Raw genomic sequence first — 13245 nt, 5'->3', positions numbered from 1 at the left:
CATGCATTCACCAGTGTTGCCTTCGATCCCGGTGCCCTGCGCTTGACCATCAGGTAGCTGACTGGAGACAGCAGCGATGCTCGTCTGCTTCTCGTCCTGGTCTCGGGCAGCCGGTGCGGTGCTAGACTGGTGAGCCTGTTCCTCTGCTCCCCTTGCATCTGGAAGCGGTCCCTTCCACGGTTTGAGGTGCTTACTGGGAGTCCAGATTTCTCCATCATCTGTGGAAACACAAGCATAGCCTCGACCCATTGTTATTAGTCTGTTCGGACCTCTGTAATCTTTGTCTCCTGGCAATCTCCAAAAAACCCAGGGCTGCTGCACCGTGTCCATTGTATCATGACACTCAAAATGCGTCTGCATAGGTGTAGCATTCAGCCCTTCTGGGATGGAGAAATGATTGAGAGTTAAAAGCACCATCCTTAACAGTTTGTTAGGGATAATAGGTTTGGGTTTAGAGATATCACCCTCATAAATTGTCAGGTATTCTCCTTTTTGTTTTTGTATCTGGTTCTTGAGAGTCCTGTTAGCTCTCTCCACTATTGCTTGACCAGTGGAGTTACCTGGAATTCCAGTTTTGTGGTTTATATTCCACAGTTTGCAAAATTCTGCAAACCTTTTGCTGGTGTATGCAGTACCATTGTCAGTTTTTATCTGACTTGGAATGCCCAAATGCGCAAATGCTTCCAGCAAGTGTGCAATGACATGAGAAACTTTTTCTCCCGTTTGTGCCGTGGCCCATATGACCCTTGAGTATGTGTCAATTGTCACATGCACATACTTCCACCTTCCAAAAGGAGCATATTGAGTCACATCCATCTGCCAAAGCTGGTTAGCTTTGAGTCCTCGGGGATTAGCTCCTGGGGGAAGAGGTGTAGAGGAGAACTGGGCACACGAGCTGCATTGCTGGATTATCTCCTGTGCCTGTCTTTTAGTAATGTCAAATTGGCATTTGAGAGATTTCGCATTTTGGTGCAATAAAGAATGTGATCTAACTGCATCTTGAAAAGCAGATGCCACTAAGGTATCCACCTTAGCGTTTCCCTCCGAGAGAGGACCAGGGAGGTTAGTATGCGAACGAATATGCGTTATAAAAAATTTGTTCTGCCTCTGCCATATCACCATCTGGGTGGTACGGAACAAGAGATATAACTCCTCATCAGGTACAGGTTTAATCTTTGCTGTTTCCAGCGAATTAACCAAATTAACCACATATAATGAATCACAGATTATATTACAAGGTTGTACTACATCCCTTAGTACACTGCGAACTGCAGCTAATTCAGCTTTTTGTGGAGAGCCATAAGTAGTGTCTAACAACATTGTGCTATCCTGGACTACAGCTCCTGCTCTCCCCTGTTTTGATGCATCTGTAAAAACGTTCACAGCATCTACAAGGGGATGCATGGATGTCATTCTTCGAAAAATAATAGGAGTCAATTTTACAAACTGCAGTATCTTATTAGCAGGAATGTGATTATCTATCTGTCCTGTATAATCTGCAAAAGCAATTTGCCATGGCAAAGACTGTGCAAATAAATTCTGAACTTGCTCTCTTGTTATTGGCACATGAATTGTACTAGGATCTACGCCAGTTAACTGTCTTGCCCTTTTTCTGATCTGAGTTATCAGTAAAATGATAAGTTCTATATAGCTAGTGAGGGATTTAGTTTGTTGATTGGCTAAGTGAATCCATTCTATGATGTGTTGACCCTGATGCAAAGCACCTGTGGGAGTATACCTTGTCTGTAGAACAGATGCTATTAAAGGTAATGATGGATCAATTCTATACAATCTGGCTTTTGACACCGCTTCTTCCACTACCTTTAACTCCTCCTCCGCTTTGGGAGAAAGTGTTCTAGGGGATGATAACGCAGCATCTCCCTTTAAAGTGGCATACAGGTTTTCCAACTGTCCTGTAGAGATTTTTAGAAAAGGTCTGAGCCAATTAATATCACCTAACAACTTCTGGAAATCATTCAACGTATTCAGGGAATCTCTACGAATCTCAATTTTCTGTGGTCAGATCTCTTGATCATACACTAGCGTTCCTAGGTACTTGTAAGGGGGCGTGGTTTGAATCTTTTCCTTAGAGATCACCAGATTTGCCACCGTTAAAGCTTTGGTGGCATCTGCGAGCAATATCTCCACTTCACCACTAGATGGCGCTGCTAACAGAATGTCATCCACATATTGGATTATGTGATATTTTGCGTGTTTATGTCTAACCTTTTCTAGTGCATGAGCTACATATTTCTGACATAAACAGCTGCTTACACGCAAGCCTTGTGGAAGGCAGAGCCATTCGAATCTTTTGAAAGGAGTACCATAATTTATTGAGGGTACAGAGAATGCAAATCTGTGACAATCTTGTGGGGACAGGTGGATATTGAAAAAACAATCCTTCAAATCTATAACTATCAGCTTCCAGTTTATGGGAATCGGACCCGGGGAAGGTAATCCTGGTTGCCTTGTCCCCATGTCCACTAGCTGTTCATTGATCTTCCTAAGATCATGGACTAGCCTCCACTTCCCTGCCTTCTTTGGCACCAGAAAAATCGGGGTGTTCCAGGGACTGTTTGATTCTCGTATGTGACCTAAGCTTAATTGTTCCTGTATTATGGCCTCTAAATGTACTAATTTCTCCTTAGATATCGGCCATTGGTTAATCCAAATGGGTTTGGAACTTAACCATGTGATAGGGTCAGCAAATAGCGGGGCGACGCTTGCCGCACCCACAAATTCCGGTGCAGTTTGTCCGATGTGGTCAATGTCATGTTCATAGCGGACATCACCTCTCTGCCCCAAAGAGATTGGGCAATATCTAGTACATAAGGTTTAAATACACCTCTATGTCCCTCACTATCAGACCACGATAAAGTATTCGCTGATTGGAGAATGTGCTCAGGAGTGCCTATGCCTATTAACTTCTGGTGAGGTTCAATGACTTCCCATGATTCTGGCCAATCCATAGCAGAGATCACCGAGATGTCTGCTCCAGAATCCAGGATACCTGATATAATCCTGTCTTCTACAAACAAAGACATTACCATCCTATCCTGAGTCACTTTTTGAGACCAAAACAATCCATGGGCTGTGGAGTCAAGGCTGCTTTTTTGAAGCTTGCTCTTTAGAGGGAAATCAGCTTCAGGGAATATGGTCAGGTAGGCTAGATTAGTGTCCTTTGAAATGCAAAATGCTGGCTTTGCAGCAGCCAGGATGTGGAGCCCATTGGTCTCCTTATCCTGAAACAATGTAGGAAAGATTTCTAAACCTTTTGCAATGAGGTCAGGGTCGCCTAGTATTAACCCTTTAACACCGCGAGGTACTGGAAAACGAAAGCTAGCTGGAATGCGAGTAGGTTCTGACTTCTCTTTTAGTACTATGCTTTTGGCTGCAATTATAGGGAATCGAAAAGAATATCTCACGGTTCTGCCCTGATTTACTCCCGGGCTCAAGGCTAGCCCGAAGTCTAGTTTAACTGGGTGTTAGACCCTGTTTTGGGGAGACGTCGCTTATTGCTAGCTCTGCACGCAGAAGCCCAGTGCCTGCCCTTTTCGCATTTGGGGCAGATATCTGGAGTCTTTCCTGATCTTTTATTTGGACATGCTCTACGATAGTGACCTCTCCTGCCGCACGCATGGCATTGTCCTTTAGGCATTCTTGGCTGCTCACGTACTGTTAAAATAGTTCGTGTCTCACCCATGCCTATGTCTTGGCAAGCTCTTAAAAAATCTGTCAGGGTCCCTGTAGCTTTAATGGGAGCTAAAGCTCTCCTGGCCTGTTCATTAGCATTTAAAAAAGCAAGGTCCCTAATGAGAACCTTAGCTGCATCTTCGTGAGGGATATGTCTGCGGACTTCTGTACTGAGCCTATCCACAAAGTCAGCAAAAGATTCGTTTTGCTTTTGGATAATCTCTGTGTACAGGCTCTCTGAATCCTTCCCGGGTAGGGCTCTCCATGCCCTAGTGGCAGCGCTGGCTATCTGGTTAAAAACCTGCTCTGTCGCTGTAATTTGCCTAGCAATAGGTTCGAATTCTCCTTGCCCTACCAATTGTTCAAAGGGCACATTGATTCCTGCCTGCCTGTTCTCGGAGGCCTGCAGGGAACATAGATCATGGAATTTCAGTTTCCAGGTCAAATAGTCACCTCCGCTGAGGGCGGACTCGGCTGCCAGGTACCAGTCAGCCGGTGTGAGTGTCTGTTGAGCCAGATTACTGAGGAGCGCTAATGTGAATGGCGCGATTGCCCCGTTTTTCAATACACTGCTTCTGAGCATTTTCAAGACCTTACAGTCTATGGGCTCATGCTGAGCAATGCGTCTGTTGGCATCCTCAGGGTCCTCTATATACCTGACTGGGAAAGCAGAAATGTCCTCCTTGCCTTTTTGAGTAGGCGAGATCAGCTCATTCCTGGGTGAATAAGGCTTAGAAACTTCAGGCGAGCAAGGTGGGGGTGGGGTGGCCACGAGGGAGGCTCGTGAAGCCAACCGATAGTCTGAGGGAGGAGTGGGAGGGGGAGGGGTCAGAGTGTCTAAGGAAGGATACAGCTTTGGAGTTGCAAATGACTCTTTTGTTTTACTCCCCTTCGAATTATAGCCTGGGGCCTCTGGAGGATCCCTAGACCATCCTGAACACTCTCCTTCCCTTCCCCCATCAGTTGCCTCAGGAGCAGTGGGTGTGAAATCCTGCTTTTTTAATTCCTGAGTCTGTGGCAATTCCTTCTCCCCTGCATTAGAGGTTCAAATAGCTAAATCCTCTAGAATAGTTCTGATAATTGACCAGGTGTTAAATACCGTTTTCCTGACTCTGTTACCTTCCTTTTGATAGTCCTTTAAAGATTGTCCAATTCGGTCCCATTGCGCAACTTCTAGCGTCCCTGCGGCTGGGAAGGCTGGGAAAGCCTTTTGAATTACTCGTAGCAAGGCTTTGATCTGCACTTTGGAGACCTTCCTACCTCCCTGTTCAATTAACGACATGAGGAGTCGTATATAACCTGCATGGGAGGAAATAGTCAAACCCATCTCTGAGAACAACTCACCTTCTGTTGGCCAGACCCGAAGGGAATCGTCTTTTGGCACCGTTCAGCCAAGCCTGAAAAAATCCTTCGCGTCCTGGGGCGCGCCCTCCCTATTGCTGTGAGAAATAAAGGTAGAACGCCACGAGAAAGTGCCAGGTGTAGGTCCTAGGCACGTAGGCACCAGGTGCCGCTCTCGGCCTGCGAGAGGCTGCAAGGGGAGAAAGAGAGGATAGAGATAGGGTAGAAGTTTTTATCCCGCGAAGGGCGTGAACGAGCCGACTTTAGAGATGTGAATAACCGAGTCAGTAGACAAATATTATTTATATGAGCCACAGCTAAGCTCCGACCACTGAGTGTAATTATTCAGGCTGAAACCACCCAATGATCTCAATTTAACACCGCACTGGTCAGAGGATAAAGCTAGCTCAGATGGAAAGGAGGTCAGAAACTACAAGAGGTAGATAATGCTAGGTAGCATTAGGAGAAAGAGAGGAAGTAAGGCAGGCCTGGCCTAAAGACCAGGCCTTAGTGAGAAAGATAGAGAAGAGAGAGAGAGACAGGGGAGAAGATGCTACTTGCCAAACCTGGGGATGCTGATCAAGTGGGGGGAGCTTACTGGAGCTTGTTTATTTATAGTCTTGCCAGCTCAATACATATTGAACAGTTATATGATACCTCAATACATATGGATGAGTTACCTGGGGTATCCCTATTGGATAATACAACCTATGACAAGGTGAAGGTGGGGTTATACTCCTCAGGTGAGTGGGGCAAAGGAAAGCAAGGTTTCGCGCCTAAACTTCAGCCATGCTGGCAATAAAATTCATTGCCATGCACAGAATGGCCATGTGCTCACTCACATTCCTTGTTTCCCCATAATGTCTATGGGCTGGGCTGCTACACCCTTAATTTTTAGCATCTCTAGTTTGGTTTTCTTCTGGGGGTTTTTAATTAGTTCGCTTTCAAGTTTTTTTATTTGCATTTCCAATTGATTGATCTCTGCTCTCCCTAATTTGTTAATATATGCACTCAAGGATATGAATTTTCCTCTGAGTACTGCTTTGGCTGCATCCCATAAGGTTTGAAAGGATGTCTCACCATTGTCATTTTGCTCAATGAAATTATTGTTTCTATGATTTCTTCTCTAACTAACCAATTTTGGAGTATCATATTATTTAATTTCCAATTAATTTTTGATTTGGGTCTCCATGTACCCTAACTGATCATTATTGTTATTGCCTTATGATCTGAAAAGGTTGCATTTATTATTTCTGCTTTTCTGCATTTGTATGCCATGTTTCTGTGACCTAGTGTACGATCTATCTTTGTGAATGTGCCATGTGGTGCTGAGCAGAAGGTGTATTCCTTTTTGTCCCTATTTATTTTTCTCCATATGTCTATTAACTCTAATTTTTCTAATATTTTATTCACATCTTTTACCTCTTTCTTATTTATTTTTTGGTTTGATTTACTACATTTGATAGTGGTTGTTTCAAGTCTCCCACTAATATGGTTTTACTGTCTATTTCCTCCTTCAATTCTTCTAGTTTTTCCATTAAAAATTTGGGTGCTTTGCTATTTGGTGCATACATGTTGATTAGTGATAATTCCCCATTGTGTAGACTCCCTTTTAACAGAATATATTTACTTTCCCTATCCCTTTTGATCAGGTCTATTTTTGCTTTGGCTTTATCAGATATCATGATTGCAACTCCTGTCTTCTTTCTATCAGTTGAGGCCCAGAAGGTCTTACTCCATCCTTCAATTCTAACCTTGCAAGTATCAACCTGCTTCATATGTGTTTCCTAAAGTCAACATATGATAGGGTTTTGGATTCTAATCCATTCTGCTATTTGTCTATGTTTTATGGGTCAGTTCATCCCATTCACATTCAAAGTTATGATTGTCACTTGTGGATTCCCTGGCATTTTGTTATCCTCCCTTAATTCTGACCTTTGTTCTTTAGCTATAACATTTTATACCAGTGATTTACTTTAGATTAGTCCCCCTAGTCGCTTCCCTTGATATGCTTCCCTTTCTAGCCCGTCCCTTTTTCTTCCCTTCCCCTCCCACTTCTCCTTCCCTACCTTTTTATTCTCATTCCCCCCACCCTTACTTAATTTCCCCTTCTATCTTACCTTGTTGGATAAGATAAAGTTCAAGATGCCAATGGATCTAAATATTCTAAGCTCTCAGAGATGATTTCACTGAGAGTAAGGTGTAAGTAATACCAGTTAGCACTTTCTTCCTCTCCTCCCTATAGGAAATCCCTTCCCCTCCCCTTTCCATGTGTATCTTTGTGTGAGAAAGATTATTCTATTTAGTTTTTTTCTATTTCTTGAAGTATATCTTAGTACCATCAATGATTCACACCCTCCCTTTTTATTTCTTTCACCCCCTTTTCTCCATATTGTCTTAATGCCCCAATCATTCCCTATGTGTGATTCTTCTAACTACTCTAATGATGCATACAACTTTTGAGTTACACATTACATTTTCCCCACATATTAATATATATAATTTGATATAAATGTAGTTCTTATAGAAGAGAGTTTGAATAAAAGAAAAAGATAACATTTTTCTCCTTTTCCCTTTCCTTCATATTTACCTTCTCAAGTTTTCCTTGCTCTTTGTGTTTGAATGTTGAACTTTCCACAGAGCTCTGGTCTTTTCTTTACAAAAACTTGGAAGTCTTCTATTTTGTTGAATGCCCATACTTTTCCCTGGAAGTATATAGTCAGTTTTTATGGATAGCTGATTTTTGGTTGAAGACCCAGCTTTCTTGCCTTTCTGAAATCATGTTCCATGCTTTACGGTCATTCAGAGTGGAAATTGCAAGGTCTTCTGTGTCCCTGATTGGCATTCCTTTATATCTAAGTTGTCTTTTTCTGGCTTCTTGTAAGATTTTTTCTTTTGATTGAAAGCTTTGGAAATTGGCTAACTTTCTAGGAGTTGTCTTTTGGGGATTTAGTGTAGAGGGTGTTCTATGAACTCTTTCAATGCCTGTATTGCCCCCTTATTCTAGAATCTCTGGGCAGTTTTCTTTGATGATATCTTGTATGATGATGTCAAGATTACTATTTATTTCTGGCTTTTCTGGTAGGCCAATTATTCTCAGATTGTCTCTTTCCTCTATATTCCAGGTCTGTCACCTTGTCAGTGAGATATTTTATGTTCTCTTCTAATTTTTTAGTCTTTTGGTTTTGATTTATTAATTCTGCTCTTTTGCAAGATCATTGTCTTCCAGTTGCCTGATTCTGATCTTTAAAGCCTGGTTTTCCTTTTCAGTTTGTTCTATCCTGCTATTTGAGGCCTCAAGCCCAAGGACTCCCCTTTCCAGCCTTCCAGTGTTTTGGGAGTTAGTGCTCTCAGGTGAAAGGCTTTGGTGGTCTTAGCTAATTCCCAAGACCTGTAGGTGCCTCTTGCTCACCTCAGGGGATCCCTTTGTGGACTTGGTGACTACAGTACGCTAGTTCTGGGTGCCTGAGATCTGTACTCCCCTTGCCTGCCTGCCGGGGTTTCAGGTGTTAGTACTCTCAGGAGAAGGACCGTATCTTTTTCAGGTCCCCACACCTGGGACTGCCCGTTCATTCCTGGGGTACCCCTCCCTCTCTTGTTGATTCTGGACACTGCTGACTTTAACTCTGTCTCCAGCTGTTTGGTGGGTGAGGGGAGAGTGTGTGAGCTTTTTGTTCCCTTATATTGTGGAGGTGACAGAATCCCTCCTACCTTCAGAGCTTCGCCTTGTTGTGGGGTCTTTCCATTCTTATGAGGATGGTTGTTTTTTATTTTGGGAGGGTTTTTTGCAGTTGTGTTTGTCATTGGGTCTGAGGAGAGGAAGCAAGCTGCATCTACTCTGCAGCCATGCTTACCTGGAAGTCCCTATTGTGATTTAAAGGTATTAATTTCTTCAATATTTTTTTGCCTCCTTTGCCAATGTGTTGACTTTTTTAAAAATAATTTTATTTGATCATTTCCAAGCATTATTCATTAGAGATAAGATCATTTTCTTTTCCTCCACAACACCCCATAGCCGAAGCGTGATTCCACTGGGTTTCACATGTGTTCTTGATTCGAACCCATTTCCATGTTGTTGGTATTTGCACTAGGGTGTTCATTTAGAGTCTCTCCTCAGTCATTTCCACTCAGCCCCTGTAGTCAAGCAGTTGCTTTTCATTGGTGTTTTTACTCCCACAATTTATTCTCTGCTTGTGGATAGTGTTTTCTAGATTCCTGCAAGTTGTTCTGGGACATTGCATTGACTCTAATGGAGAAGTCCATTACCTTCGATTGTACCACAGTGTATTAGTCTCTGTGTACAATGTTCTCCTGGTCTGCTCCTTTTGCTCTGCATCACTTCCTGGAGGTTGTTCCAGTCTCCATGGAATTCCTCCACTTTATTATTCCTTTTAGCACAATAGTATTCCATCACCAACATATACCACAATTTGTTCAGCCATTCCCCAATTGATGGGCATCCCCTCATTTTCCAATTTTTGGCCACCACAAAGAGTGCAGCTATGAATATTCTTGTACAAGTCTTTTTCCTCATTATCTCTTTGGGGTACAAACCCAGTAGTGCTTTGGCTAGATCTGAGGGCAGACAGTCTTCAATCTCCCTTTGGACATAGTTCCACATTGCCCTCCAGAATGGTTGGATCAACTCACAACCCCACCAGCAATGAATTAGTGTCCCTACTTTGCCGCTTCTCCTCCAGCATTCATTACTTTCCATAGCTGTCATGTTAGCCAATCTGCTAGGTGTGAGGTGATACCTCAGAGTTGTTTTGATTTGCATCTCTCTGATTATAAGAGATGTAGAGCACTTTTTCATGTGCTTATTAATAGTTTTGATTTCTTTATCTGAGAACTGCCTATCCATGTCCCTTGCCCATTTATCAATTGGAGAATGGCTTGATTTTTTGTACAATTGATTTAGCTCTTTGTAAATTTGAGTAATTAAACCTTTGTCAGAGGTTTCTATGAAGATTTTTTCCCAATTTGTTGTTTCCCTTCTGATTTTAGTTATATTGGTTTTGTTTGTACAAAAGCTTTTTAGTTTGATGTAGTCAAAATTATTTATTTTACATTTTGTGGCTCTTTCTATGTCTTGCGTGGTTTTAAAGTATTTTCCTTCCCAAAGGTCTGACATATATACTATTCTGTGTTCGCCTAATTTACTTATAGTTTCCTTTTTATGTTCAAGTCATTCACCCATTTTGCATTCATCATGGTGTAGGGTCTGAGGTGTTGATCCAAATCTAATCTTTCCCATACTGTCTTCCAATTTTCCCAGCAGTTTTTATCGAATTGTGGATTTTTGACCCCAAAGCCGGGATCTTTGGGTTTATCATATATTGTCTTGCTGAGGTCACTTGCCCCACGTCTATTCCACTGATCCTCCTTTCTGTCTCTTAGCCAGTACCAAATTGTTTTGATGACTGCTGCTTTGTAATATAGTTTGAGATCTGGGACTGCAAGGCCCCCTTCCTTTGTATTTTTTTTTTCATTATTTCCCTGGATATCGTTGATCCTCTGTTATTCCAAATGAACTTTGTTATGTTTTTTTTCTAAATCAGTAAAGACATTTTTTGGAAGTTCTATGGGTATGGCACTAAATAGATAGATAAGTTTGAGTAAGATGGTCATTTTTACTATATTGGCTCGTCCTACCCATGAGCAGTTAATGCTTTTCCAATTGCTCAAGTCTAGTTTTATTTGTGTGGAGAGTGTTTTGTAGTTGTGTTCATATAGTTCCTGTATTTGTCTCGGGAGATAGATTTCTAGGTATTTTATTTTGTCTAAGGTGATTTTGAATGGGATTTCTCTTTCTAGTTTTTGCTGCTGAGCTGTGTTGAAGATGTATAGAAATGCTGATGACTTATGCGGGTTTATTTTGTATCCTGCAACTTTGCTAAAGTTGTTGATAATTTCGTTTAGCTTTTTGGTTGATTCTCTAGGATGTGTTGACTTTATTTTTCATGGTTTCCTGTATCACTCTCATTACTTCTCCCAAATTTTCTTGGAGCTTCTCTTATTTGATTTCTAAACCTCTTATTGAGCTTCCTCCATTAATTCATTTTTTGGGATTGAGAGCAATCCCTGTTTTTATTGCGAATTTTGGGTTCACCAGCATTGGTTTTGTTTTTTCTGTTACCAAAGTAGCTTTCTCTATTGTGTTTCTTTTTTTTTCTGTTATTTGCTCATTTCCACCCCTTTCCTTTTCATTTCAAAAGAGGTAGTTAGCCCTTTGATCCAGCTATAGCACTGCTGGGATTATACCCCAAAGAGATAAGGAAAAAGACTTGAACAAGAATATTCATAGCTGAGCTCTTTGTGGTGGCAAAAAAAATTGGAAAATGAAGGGATGCCCTCCATTTGGGAATAGTTGAACAAATTGTGGTATATGTTGGAGATGGAATGCTATTGTGCTCAAAGGAATAGTGAACTGGAGGAATTCCATGTGAACTGGTATGACCTCCAGGATTGATGTAAGAGTGAGGAGAACAGAACCAGGAGAACATTGTACACAGAGACTGATACACTGTGGTACGATCAAATATTATGGACTTCTCTATTACCAGCAATGCAATGATTGAAAACAATTCGGTAGGATTTATGAAAAAAAAAACCATTATCTACATTCAGAGGAAAAACTGTGGGAGCAGAAGCACAGAAGAAAAACAATTGCTTGACCATATGGGTCAATGGGGATATGATTGGTGATGTAGACTCTAAATTATCACCCTAGTGTAAACATCAATAATATGGAAATAGGTTTTGATCAAGGACACCTGTAAAACCCAGTGGAATTTCACGCTGACTACAGGAGGGAGGGTGTGAGGGATGTGAGGGAAAGAACATGATTCATGTAACCAGGGAAAAATATTCTAAATTAACTAATTAAATAAAATTTAAAAAAATAAAAAGAGACTGTTAAACTTGGAATCTGTACCTGTGGTGAATGGAGCACTGTTCTCAGTTTCAGGTTCTTTGTACAGCTGCCTTCAGAGTATACTCTCTGGGGATCTATCTTCTTTCAGTTCTTCAGATGTGGTATCTTGCAAACAAAGGTGTTTTTAATAGCCTTCTGATCTAAATTCTGGCTTCTGAGTAACCCCAGTCATTTTCCTCCACTTTGAAATGTGACCAGGGAGAGTCTGCTGCTCCCCTGTGGCTACAAGCACTCCTGTCTGCTAGCACTCCTCCACCTTGAGATCTCCCCCACAGACTGGGATCTGTTTCTGAATATGAGCAATGCAACAAGAAAATCACCTGCATTGTAAGCAAAGGGATTCCTGTAATCTCCTTCTGAGCAACTGTCTGATCTCTCACCCCCTTATTGACTGGGGATGAATGCTCCAGAAGCCTTTCCTGTTGCTTCAGTTGTGGGTAAATCCTTTTGGCTTGATGGGGTCTGCCCTGGTGCACTGTGCTCTACTTCCACCTCCACCTCTGTACACATCATCTGTCCTGCCGGTCTTTAAAGTCATTTTGTGCTGGAAAATCATTTGTTTGTCTTTTTTTGTGTGACATACTCTTCCAGAATTCATTTTAGGACATTGTATCAGGTTTTTGGGTGCAATTTGATAGAGATCAGATGAGGGATGTGTATCTTCTCCACCATCTTGGCTCTGCCCTTGGCTTCTATTCTTATAAATTTCAATTATTGGAAATAGGAAATGAGACCCTTATCAGAAGAATATGAAGCAAAGATTTTTTCTCTCCAGTTACTCATTTCCCTTCTCATTTTACCTACATTGGTTTTGTTTTGGTGGAAAAACTAAATTTAAGTTGGCAACACGTGGTCCATTTAAACTTGCTGTCCTATCTATCCCTCATGTGAACATGAACTGTCCCTCTGTCCATTAAAATGAACGAATCAATTTTCCTGATAACTCTCATTTCTTTATATCACCTTTTAGGTAGCTAACTCATATACCCAATTTGGAGTTTACTTTGTTATGTCAAGCAAGATATCAGTCTATCCCTAGTTTCTCCCGGACTAATTTTCAGTATTACAAGCAATTTTTGTCAAGTAATGAGTTCTTACTCTTGAAACTGGATTTAACCTCCTCATTTTACATGTGAAGAAACTAAGGCAAAAACATAGGATATGGCAGGGCCATGATTTGAATACAAGTCTTCTGACTCCCAAGTCCACAATTTTTAATACTGCCAGAAAAAAGGACAGTAGAGGTATCCTCAGTTTTCCTCTGAGGAAGGACT

At 41.5% G+C, this 13245-nt stretch overlaps 1 protein-coding gene across 1 annotated transcript in view; it reads left to right on the top strand.

The window, feature by feature from the left end:
- Positions 1–13245, top strand: part of LOC103104521 (mucin-16-like) — a 125382-nt gene that overhangs the window by 18257 nt on the left and 93880 nt on the right. The gene's annotated exons all lie outside the window — the stretch shown is intronic.

Source organism: Monodelphis domestica, chromosome 3 (assembly GCF_027887165.1).
Source record: "Monodelphis domestica isolate mMonDom1 chromosome 3, mMonDom1.pri, whole genome shotgun sequence".
Taxonomy (NCBI): Eukaryota; Metazoa; Chordata; class Mammalia; order Didelphimorphia; family Didelphidae; genus Monodelphis; species Monodelphis domestica.
The sequence above is the reverse complement of the archived record's forward strand: the minus strand, read 5'-3'. Positions and strand labels throughout refer to the sequence as shown.